This window comes from Oryctolagus cuniculus, chromosome 20 (assembly GCF_051225735.1).
Source record: "Oryctolagus cuniculus isolate XC-2025 breed Fujian yellow rabbit chromosome 20, ASM5122573v1, whole genome shotgun sequence".
Classification (NCBI taxonomy): Eukaryota; Metazoa; Chordata; class Mammalia; order Lagomorpha; family Leporidae; genus Oryctolagus; species Oryctolagus cuniculus.
In genome coordinates, this window is record NC_142886.1 from 51555606 (window position 1) to 51566387 (window position 10782).

Sequence of the window (10782 nt, forward strand, 5' to 3'; positions counted from 1 at the left end):
GGCAGGTGCCGGCTTCTCCCGACAGTGCCCTCCCGGCCTCCGCAGCTGCCGGGGCCCCCTCAGGCCGCCCCCTCCCCAGGGAGGCAGGGCCGAAGGACGCCGCCCGAGGATGGGGGCTGGCGGGGAGGAGGCGGGGCAGCCTTGGCCACACGAGACCCCTGCCTCCTGCCACATGGCCCGAGGCCGCCCAGCCAGTGGTCCTGTCCCTCCTCCGCCCGACAGACTGTAGGGCCGGTGCTGCGGGATGCGTGGGTTCTGGTGGCCCTACAGGCCCAGGCCCAGGGAGTTTTGTGACTTATTTGGGGTCGGTGCTGTGGTGCAGTGGGGGAAGCCGCCGTCTGCAGTGCTGGCTCCTGGCTCCTGGCTCTGCATCAGCCCAGCTCCGGCCGTTGCAACCATCTGGGGAGTAAACCAGCAGTTACACTTGTGATATATATATATATATATATATATATATTTGAAAGGCAGATTTACAGAGAGAGAGGGAGAGAGAGGTCCTCCATCTGCTGGTTCACTCCCCAAATGGCCGCAACAGCCAAGGCTGGGCCAGGCCAATGTCAGGAGCTCCACCCAGGTCTCCCACGTGGGTGCAAGGCCCGAGCACCTGGGCCGTCCTCCGATGCTCTCCCAGGCGCATCAGCAGGGAGCTGGATCGGAAGTGGAGCAGCCGGGACAGGATCCAGCACCCAGGAAATTAGCAGAGCAACGGAGACCCGTGGCCCTGCAGGATTCCGTCTGGATTCCCACATTCTAGAGAGCGCTGAAGACGGCCCCCAGCCAGCGCCTGTGCAGGCAAGGGCAGGGCAAGGCGGGGTCCTCGGCCACGTGGAGACCCGGTGTCCGTGGCCAGCTATGGCGACTCCCACCACAGCCACCCACTGTGCTGTGGACACGGGGGATGTCCCTGCATCAGGGCAGCGCTGGACTTGCTGTCCCTGCAGGCGGCCGTGCCGCTGGGCAGACGCTAGGGTCCGTTCCCCGGGGCCTGATGGCGCAGCGGGCAGGGCTGTGGTCCTGGGGTGGGGACAGCCCCCAGCATCCTGTCCTGCCAGGGGCTGGACCGAGGTGCAGGACGCAGGCAGGGGCCGGCACACAGCAGGATGGGGAGCCCGGGAGCCCTTCCGGACAGCCACTGGGAGGCCCTGAAGCCCAGCCTCTGGGACCCTCACGTCCACGGCCCCTGGCAGGGAAGGCTGTGGGAGGGACCCAGCTGAGCTCGGCGCAGCCAACGGCGGGTCGACATTCACGGTGAGCATGTGCGTGAGTCTCGGCCCGTCGGGAGCCCAGGCTGTGGAGGGGGCTGCGGGCACAGGGGCGGGGGGTGGGCAAGGCCGGGGCTGCCACCTCCCGCCGGCCCCCCGCCGGCTGACAACACGGCATGGCCACGCCAAGCAGGACCAGGCCACGCGGGGCTCCCCTGAGGGCCACCCCTCGCTCTGCAGCTTTCTCTTCCGTGCCACCTCACACACCGCACAGAGTGTCCGAGGACAGTGCCAGCCTGGACGTCTCCTCTGCCCACCGCCCCACAGCCAGCCCCGCTGGGCCCAGTCCTGCGCAGCAGCGATGGGGGGGCGGAGCCGGAAGGACGTCCTCCAGCCCCAGGCTCCGTCTGGAGGGGCGGGGCCGGGCTCTGAGCTGCAGGGGGCCTCAGAGTGGCTCAGGCCGGGGGACACGGACTCCTCCGCTCCCGTAGGCGTGAGGCCGCCCTGGCCCGTCCCCCCAGGCGACGCAGCACCGGGCAGCACTGTCTGGACCTTGGGCCCTTGCCCTCGCCTTCCCTGGCCATCCCCGGGTGCGGCCGCCTCTCTGGGACAGCGGCGCCAGCTTGCCCACCAAGCCCCGTGTTCCGTGTTCCACGTTCCGTGTCCCTCCTGCGGGCACCAGGCTGTGGCTCACGGACCCCGCGGCGGGAGTGGAGCTCTTCGGCTCGGGGGGCTCCTGTGCCTGCCGTACCGGCTCCAGCCGGGCTCCGTGCTCAGTGTCCCTCTGACCACGGGCGGGCTGAGCCCTGGGCCGGCCCTGCCGGGAATGTGCAAGGCTCCCCTCCTGCCCTGCGGCACCCCCTGAACCCGGTGCAGCGGCCCATCGAGGCCCAGCAGGCAGTGGCATTTTGTGACTCAGGCCCCGTGGACGTCGTGGCTGCGATGGAGCTGAGACGCCATGGTCCCGGCTGTCGGTGCTGCCTGGGTGCCGCAGCTCAGGCACGGGGCTCAGGGGCGAGGATTAAATCTGTGACGTGTGAGGACCCTCCCCCAAGCACCGGGGATGCGTGAGCCCTGCTGCCACGGCTGGTGCTGAGTGCAGCCCCCGGCCGTCCTGGAGCCCGGAGCCCAGCGCCAGGCGCAGGGTCCCGGGGAGAAGCTGCTGCCCGCATCAGGGCCCGAGCAAGGAGCCGGGTGGCTCGGGGGCAGGGACTGCCCCCCAGGGGTCTGTGGAACGGAGGCTCCAGCTGAAGTCGATGACCGTCCTGAGACGGAGAGCAGCGAGTGGCAGGGGAAGGAGCCTGGGCCAGAACGAGGGTGGGGACGTCGCCCTAGGATGGGCTCTACCTGCCCCCCCAGGACCACGACTCAGCAGGGGGGCGCAGGTGCAAGCTTGGCCCAGAGGCACACCTGCTGCCCGCCTTCTGGGCCCCAGGTCCTGCAGCGGGCGAGACCACACCCCGCCCCTGCTTGGAGCCCCTGAGTCACAGGTATGGCCAGCGGCCAGGCATTAGCGGGGGTAGGGGGCTCAAACTGGGCACTGGGCAGGTATTTTAGAGCAGCTGTGGGGGCCAGTGTTGGGGTATAACAGGTTAAACTGCCGCCTGTGATGCTGGCATTCCCTATGGGCACTGGTTCAAGCCCCAGCTGCTCCTCTTCTGATCCAGCTCCCTGCTCTGGCCTGTGGAGGCAGTAGAAGATGGCCCAAGTGCTTGGACCGCTGCACGCATGTGGGAGACCCAGGGGAAGCTCCTGGCTCCTGGCTCCAGCCTGGCCCAGCCCTGGCCGTTGTCACCATTTGAGGAGTGAACCAGCGGATGGAAGATTTACTCTCGTTCTCTCTCTGCCTTTCAAATAAATCTTTTTTTAAAGTAACTGGAGCTTCGGGGAGTGCAAACACAGTGACCCCTGGCTGAGGTGTGATTACAGACCGCAAGATGGGATTGGAGGGGCGTGCACCCCGAGGGACGGAGATGACTCAGAAGCAAGCGTGGTACAGGCGGATGACTGGGACAGCGTAGTCGGGGGCCAGGGGTCCGAGGGATCCTCGGGCCACTGCGCGGCCAGCCCGGCGCGCTCGCTTTAGGGACCCGACGAACCGGGTGGAGGCCCCGCCAACGCGCGCCACCTGGCGGCGCCACGCGGCACCGCGCTTGCCTGGGTGCCCGCGCTCGCGGCCGCACCGGCGGGGCCCGCTCCGCCCCGGGCCTGCACCGAGGGGCGCGGGCGCAGAAGGCGGAGACCCGGCCCCCGGCTCCTTCCGCGGGGCAGGAGGGGCTGCGGGTGGCCGAGGTGCCCGTGGCTATACGCGCGGGTCACTACACAAAACGGTGCGTGGAAAATTCCAGGCAGAAGCAGCCTCTCGGGTTCACGTCGCGCGCGCTCCAGGCAGCGCACGATGAATCCCGCGCCGACCCGCTGTGACGCGGCGGCGGATTCCGCGGGACGACGGCCCCGGGCGCGTGCCCGGGCAGTGGGGGAGAGCCGAGGGCCCCTGCAGAAAAGGCTTCTGCCCGCCGCGTCCGTGCCGGCTTCGCTGCGCGGGGCGCGGCCGGTCCGTGGGACCCCAGCCCTGCGGGTGTGACCGCGGCTGCATGGCCACGACTGGCCCTGGGGCGGCCTCGTGTGTCCGTCCGTCGGAAGAAGACCCGGGTACGGGCCGTTCTTCCCGTGTGTTTCCTGGGCGTGAAAACCCACAGCTGTCCCCGCGAGGAGCCTGTGGGCGGGGCGCCCAGGACACCAGGCTCCTGTGACAGCCTGCAGGGAGCGTCCAGCGCCAAGGGCAGGACGTGGTGGTGTGTGGAGTGCCCAGAACCACGCAGCTGTCACCGCCCCGCTCCCTGGGTCTTGGTCCCTGGATTGGTCCGCTCTGGGCGTCCTGACGGGGACCTCGGCAGGACCTGGTGTGTGACTGGCTTTGTCACCAGCCGATGCTGGGGGCCCTGGAGAAGTCTTTATGGTGACTCAGGTGCAGGCACATTCCAGGGCCACCGCGGCAGGAGCAGGGCCAGCCCGGGCAGGTCAGGCCGCCCTGGGCTTCAGGTGGACACGCCATGTCCACGCCAGGAGGGGCTTGGCCCACGCCTGCGGGCCAGGACAAGAAGCAGCCGCCTAGCCCCTGCCCCCCGGGCTCCAGGCAGGTGGCGGCCTGGGGGAGGCTTTAGCCGCCCCCACTCTCCCCGTGTGCCCAGCTGGAGGCTGGGAACTCCTCTCGTCTGCCGCTTCGACGCCCCCACATCTGAGTGCCGGGTTCAAGTCCCGGCTCTGCTGCCTGTGCGCACCCCGGGAGACAGTGGTGGTGGCCCAAGTGCTTGGGTCCTGGGAGACCCGACGGCGCTCCTGGCCGGGCCTGGCTGCTGTGGGCACTGGGGGACTGAAGCCGGGGAAGAACGCGCTCTGTGGTCGCCCCGTCTTTGAGAGACTGTTCCAGCCCTGTGCAGCCCCTCTCCAGAGGTTTCTGCCTCTTCTCCCACGTGCCGCGTCCCCACGAGGAGGGGCCAGGACAGGCAGAGCTGCCCGTGCCGCGCTGGCGAGCAGAGCCCCAGCCCTCGGCTGCCATTGCTGGGCCCTGCTGGCCGCTCCGGCTGCTCCCTCCCAGGGGAGGTTTTGCGGACTGGTCCCTGGAGGCTGGAGCGGGTGTGAGCCCCCGAGTCCAAGTCCTCCCAGGAGGCCCTGTGGAGGAGCCAGGCCACGACACTGGGCACCCACGGGCAGGTACACAGCGGCCCTCACTCACGGCAGTGCCCGTCTCTGGCCTGGGCAGGACGCTGCCGTCCCGGGGCCGGGATCCTGGGGCCCAGCCCTGTCCGCAGGCTTCCCCGCCCTAGGGAGGCTAAACTGGAGCCCTGGCCCTCATCCCTCCCCTCCTCTGGAGGTGGGCCTGGCCAAAGGCCCCGTCCGTCCCCACGGTCCTTCTTCCTGGCCCCGCCTGGCCTCCCCTGGCTGCCCTGAGTTGCCCGGATGGATCCTGCGTGGTGTTCACAGGGGAGTTCAGGCACCGTCGGGCACACACGGGCTCCGAGTGCCGAGGCAGTGGGGCCTGGTGTAGGGGCAGCTGCCTGTGCCGCCGGTTCAGCCCAACCACAGCTCAGCTCCTGGGGCGCTGGCCTCGGTGCCCCCCCCCCCGGGGGGGCCTCCTGCACCTGCCCGGCCAGGCAAGGAGCTCTGAGCCAGACCAGGGCTGGGCTGCCGATAAGGGCGGCTGCATTGCTGGGATTCCGGAAGCTGCCTCTTCAGATCTGAGACAGCGGCCGCCGGCCTGGACCCTGGACCTCAGGAGAGGGGCTCGCGCGGGGGAGGGGGCCGCGTGGCACAGTCCGGCCGCAGCCCCCACCACCGCCCCCCATGCTGCAAAGTCCTCCCATCCGCCCTCCCCGGGAGCCGGTTTGGCCGCTGCCTGGGGCTTGGCCCGGTGGACAGAGGCCTGTGGCGGCCTGCCCGCCCCTGCCCCCAGCACCGGCCACGCCACCTCTGGCTCCTCATGTCAGGGCCGGGCCGGTCACAGAGAGGCCACGTGGCTGCCTGCACAGCACCTGCCCAGCCCGCTCCCGGGGCAGAGCTGCACTGGGGGCGCCGGGGGCGCCGGCGGTGGGTGGGCCGCGGGCTGACGGCCTGTCCAGGCCTCCGCTGCTCCGGGGCCGTCTGCTCCCAGCCCCTGTTCCCTGCCTTGGCTGTGCGCAAGAGGGGGCGGGGCAGCCTGTGGGGTCCCCGGGGAGGGGAGGGGAGGGGAGGGGAGGGGAGGTGGGCAGAGCGCGGAGCCCAGCGGAGCCGGAGGCCAGGGCCCGCGCACCTGCAGGCGTGTTTGTGTTTTGGGGGCCGCTCGGGACAGGAGCACAGAACGGGAGGTGAGGAGGCCGGGCCGTCGCTGCCCCCGGGGCCAGCGGGGGCGAGGCTGTGGGAAGTCCACCTGTGGGCTCTCCTGTCGGCACTGGGAATAGTGCCTCCGTCCCCCAGCAGTGTAGACGCTGAGCTGTGGTGTCCCCCGGCCAGTGTAGATGCTGGGCTGTGGTGTCCACTCCCGCCAGTGTAGACACTCACAGTCTGTGGTGTTCCCCCTGGCCAGTGTAGACGCTGGGCTGTGGTGTCCCCCTGGCTAGTGTAGACGCTGGGTTGTGGTATCCCCCCCGCCAGTGTAGATGCTGGGTCGTGGTGTCCCCCCAGACAGTGTAGACCCTGGGCTGTGGTGTCCCCCTGGCCAGTGTAGATGCTGGGTTCTGGTGTTCCTCCTGGCCAGTGTAGACGCTGGGTTGTGGTGTCCCCCTGGCCAGTGTAGACACTGGGCTGTGGTGTCCCCCTGGCCAGTGTAGACACTGGGGTGTGGTATCCACCCGACCAGTGTAGACGCTCTCAGAGTCTGTGGTGTCTCCCCGGCCAGTGTAGACGCTGGGCTGTGGTGTCCCCCTGGCTAGTGTAGACGCTGGGTTGTGGTATCCCCCCTCTGCCAGTGTAGATGCTGGGTTGTGGTGTCCCCCCAGGCAGTGTAGACCCTGGGCTGTGGTGTTCAGACCCTGCTGAGCCGCTCCTCTGCGTGGGTTCCCTGTCGGCCCTGGAGCCGTGGCCGCCCGCGCTCCCCCTCCCTCCCCCACCCCCTCCCTCTGGGACCTCCCAGATGCTCCACACACCACCTGCTGATGGCTCTTAAGATTTATTTTGCCGATTTGAAAGGCAGAGAGAGAGAGAGAGAGAAAGAGAGAGAGAGAGAGAGAAAGAGAGAGAGAGAGAGAGGTCTTCCATCCACTGGTTCACTCCCCTCAAGGCCACAACGGCCGGAGCTGTGCCAATCTGAAGCCAGGAGCCTCCCCCAGGTCTCCCACGCGGTGCAGGGCCCAAGCACCTGGCCATCCTCCACTGCCCTCCCGGGCCACAGCAGGGAGCGGGATGGGGAGTGGAGCAGCCGGGACTCGAACCGGCGCCCAGGGTTTTACCCGCTACCCCGCAGCACCGGCCCCCACCTGCTGACTTTTAAGAGAATTTTTGCATCCCCCAGTGTGGGGCAAGCAGCTGAAGGAGTTCTTAATTTCAGTTTCCTCTGAGAGGTGGGGGGGGGGGGCGTCTGCTGGTTCGCGCCCCTCACGCCTGCAACCCCCCTTGGCTGGAGCCCAGCCCCGCTCCCGCGGCTCCGCCGCCCGCCCTCCCTTCCCTTAGGCCGGGTTCGAGAACCAGCCCATCGCGCCCAGGTCCGGGCCGACGCTGGGTCGCCCGTGGTCTCCGCCCGGGGCCCCGTGACGGCGGCACAGTCGGCAGAGGCTCTGCCGGGGGGTCGGCTTCTCCCCAGGCCCCCCCCTGCCCGAGCCCCGGCTGCTCTCCCGTCGGCCCTGCACCCTCGGCGGGACGGCAGTGCCGAGCCTGGGCCGTGGCTCGGGCACCAGCACCTGTGCCCAGGCCCACGCGGGCGCCGGAAGGTCGGCGCCGCCAAATTCCCCTTGGCCTCTGGGCCCGGCAGCGACGCACTGGCAAGTTTCCCCCGGGAGAGTGGACGGGACGGGAGGCCGGCTTTTACTTATTTGTCTTATTTGAAAGGCAGCGAGACGCACACAAGGAGAACGTCCTTGCTCTGGCCCACCCCCCCACGCCTGCCAGGGCCGAGCTGGGCCAGGGGCCTCCTGGGGGTCTCCACGTGGAGCAGGGGCTGCAGCTGCTCTCCCAGGCGCATCGGCAGGGAGCCGGGTGGGAAGTGGAGCGGCCGGGGATCAGCCTGGCGCTGTGATGTGGATGCCGGCGTCTCAGGCCACGGCTCAACACTGTAGAGACCCCGGCCGGGCGCCAGGGATGCCTCCTCCAGGCCACCGCCCCCACTGGGGGCGGGGCGACCACTGTGCGAAAACACATGGACCCCTGCCTGGGGAGTGGGCTCCTTCCACACACACTGACTTCCAGGCTTCCAGGAACAGGGCTGGGGGAGCTGCACAGGCAGGATCCTTTGTGGCTTATGTCACTCAACAAGAAGAACGAGTTTGTGGGCACTGGGCTACAGCCAAGATCTGGACTGGCCTCTCTACCCTGCCCCTGGGCTTATCCTCTTGGCCACAGGATAGCTGCTGCAGCACCGAGCGTCATGTCCTCACCCAGCAGAGGCAGTGAGTGGAGACACAGCATGTCTTGCATACCTCGCCCGCTCTCTCCTTCCCAGAAGCACCCCCGCCCAGAGATCTCAGCCTTGATCTGGTCACGAGCCCACCCCGCCTCGGGCCCATTCCGGGAGGATAGGGGCAGCCCTGGAGGCGGGACGGAGCACTCCTCCTCCTCCTCGCCCGCCATGGGTGCGGGTCTCGCGCAGCGGCCGGGCAGGCGAGGTGGCTCCTGCTCCCCAATGGGTGCCCTCACGGTGCCTCAGCGCGGGGGCCACGGGCGCCTGAGTCCCCGAGGGAGGCCACCCCGCACCCAGCTGCTGCCTGCAGCCCCAGGCGACCCCTAGCTGCGGGCCCAAGGCCACATTCCCCTCGACCCCCGCCCCGCGGGGCCCCGCCCCCGCCCCGCCGGCCCCGCCCCTCCCGCCGGCAGCAGCTACACCAGGTCTCACCCGTGCTGAGGCCGGCGGCCAGAGGGGCACAGGGGCTCCCAGAGGACACTGCGCATGTGCCAGGCGGCCAGGACAGCAGAGCTGGACAGGAGCTGTTGCCCCCAGAGGTGGCCCCCTTGAAGGCTGCACAGTCCGGGGATCTCAAGGGGGCAGCTCTGTGGGGGAGGGGAGGCTCTGCGCCCCGCGGCTGCCCACTCTCCTCTTGTCCACTCACCCCAGGGCTCTGCCTGACCCCAAAGGGACGCCCACACCCCGAGCCTCCAGCCCAAGCTGCACGCCGGGCCCCTGCCCGCCCTGGGGCGTCTTGGTCCCTGGCCCCCCGTCCTGTGGGCGCCCCCGGCTGCTTCTGTAACTTGCCCAGGAGTGCAGCCCCCCAGACCCCCACCGCCCGACCCCCGCCGTGCCCCCTCCCGTGAGGAGTGCCCAGCGGCCGGCCCTCCGCCCAGCCACCCCGCCCTGCCCGCTCCAGCGCCACGCAGCTCCCCGCAGGCCACGGGGTTCGGTTCTGTTCCCGTCGGCGGCCCCCTCCATCCTGAGCCTGTTGCCTGCGCACACTGCCGCCATCTGCAATTTCTAAATCTTGATTTGTTCCGTTCCTTCAAAGGTGGCGAGAACAGCGCAGGGCACCCGGGGCTACAGCGACCCCTGCTGCCTCCCAGGCGCATCGCTGAGCGGGACTCCAACCCGCGCCCGGCCGCGGGACGGGGCGTGTCCAGGGCCCCGCTGGCTGCGCCCCTCCGTGGCTGCGCGGCTCTGGGGACGTCCCACGCAGGAGCACGACCCTCGCGCGGTGTTCCCGCGCTCACGGCTCCAGCCCACGCTCAGTCCGCTCGGAGCGGCGGCAGGCCCCAGCCCCTCTCCTTGCGTCACAGGTGGCCACGCCGCGGGCTCTGCGCCGAGTGTCCGGTGGGCTCCCCCACACCGAGGTCGGCCCCAGGGTGGAGACAGCGCCCGGGATTCACCATTCCAGCCACGTGAGGGGTCCACACCGAGTGTCCCCACCACCAGCGGCCTCAAGACACCTGCTCCTCCCACACCCAGGCTCCGCCCAGCACCTCTGGTCGCACTGCTGTCCCAGGGAGGCGGAGGCCCTGTGGCACCTGCTGGCTTCCCCCCAGGGCCCAGGCGCGCTCCCCTCCCGTGGACGGGGGCTCCTGCGATGCTGCGGACGCAGAAGCGCTGGGCCAGCCCCTGCCGAGTGGCCGCCGCCTTGCTCTGTGGCTGAGCCTCCATGGGCCTGGGGACCCTGCCTGTCTCCCTGGGAGGCCTGTCCACTCATGCCTCCAGCTACTGCCTGGGCACCTTCTGTCCTCAGACTGGGTGCAGGTGCTCACGGGGCACCCTGGGTCTGACAGCCTGGGTTCAAGTTCGGGCTCCTCCACCTCCGATCCGGCTCCCAGCTGATGCGCAGCCTGGGAGGCAGCAGGTGACGGCCCTCGTGCCTGGGCCCCTGCCACGGCCCCAGGGAGAGCCCAGGTCGAGGTTCCGGCTCTTGGCTTGGCCCAGCCCTGGCTGCCGTGGGCACTTGGGGAGCAGACCATGGGCTGGAGCCTCCATCTCTCCGGGCGCCCAGAGCCCAGTGACGCAGGACCTGGGGCAACATCACCACCTTCCCTCCCCACGCCCAGAGGGGAATCAGGGTCCTGGGAGCAGCTTGCACGGGCAGTGAAGACAATTTAAAGAAGCCAAGAAGCCTCCTATCCGAGGGGTGGGCACAGCCAGCAGGGAGGAGTCACTGAAATTCCCTAAACTCACAGAGCCAGGTGGGATGGGGCCCCGGACGCTCGCCCCGCGTGGAGGGCGTGGAGGCAGGATGACCGGCGGGAGAGGGGAGTGGAGGCAGGATGACCCGCGGGAGAGGGGAGTGGAGGCAGGATGGCCCGCCCAGCCCGCAGCCCGCGGCCCACTCTCCCTCGAGGTCCCTCCTCTCTGCCTCCCAACGTCTGCTGTCCCCACCCAGCGTTCTTGCCGTCCACACACCTGCGCTCCCAGGGCCCTCACCAGGAAACCCTCACTCGGGCAGGGCCCAGCCGGCCTCGCCTCCTGCGGCGCCATGCTGTC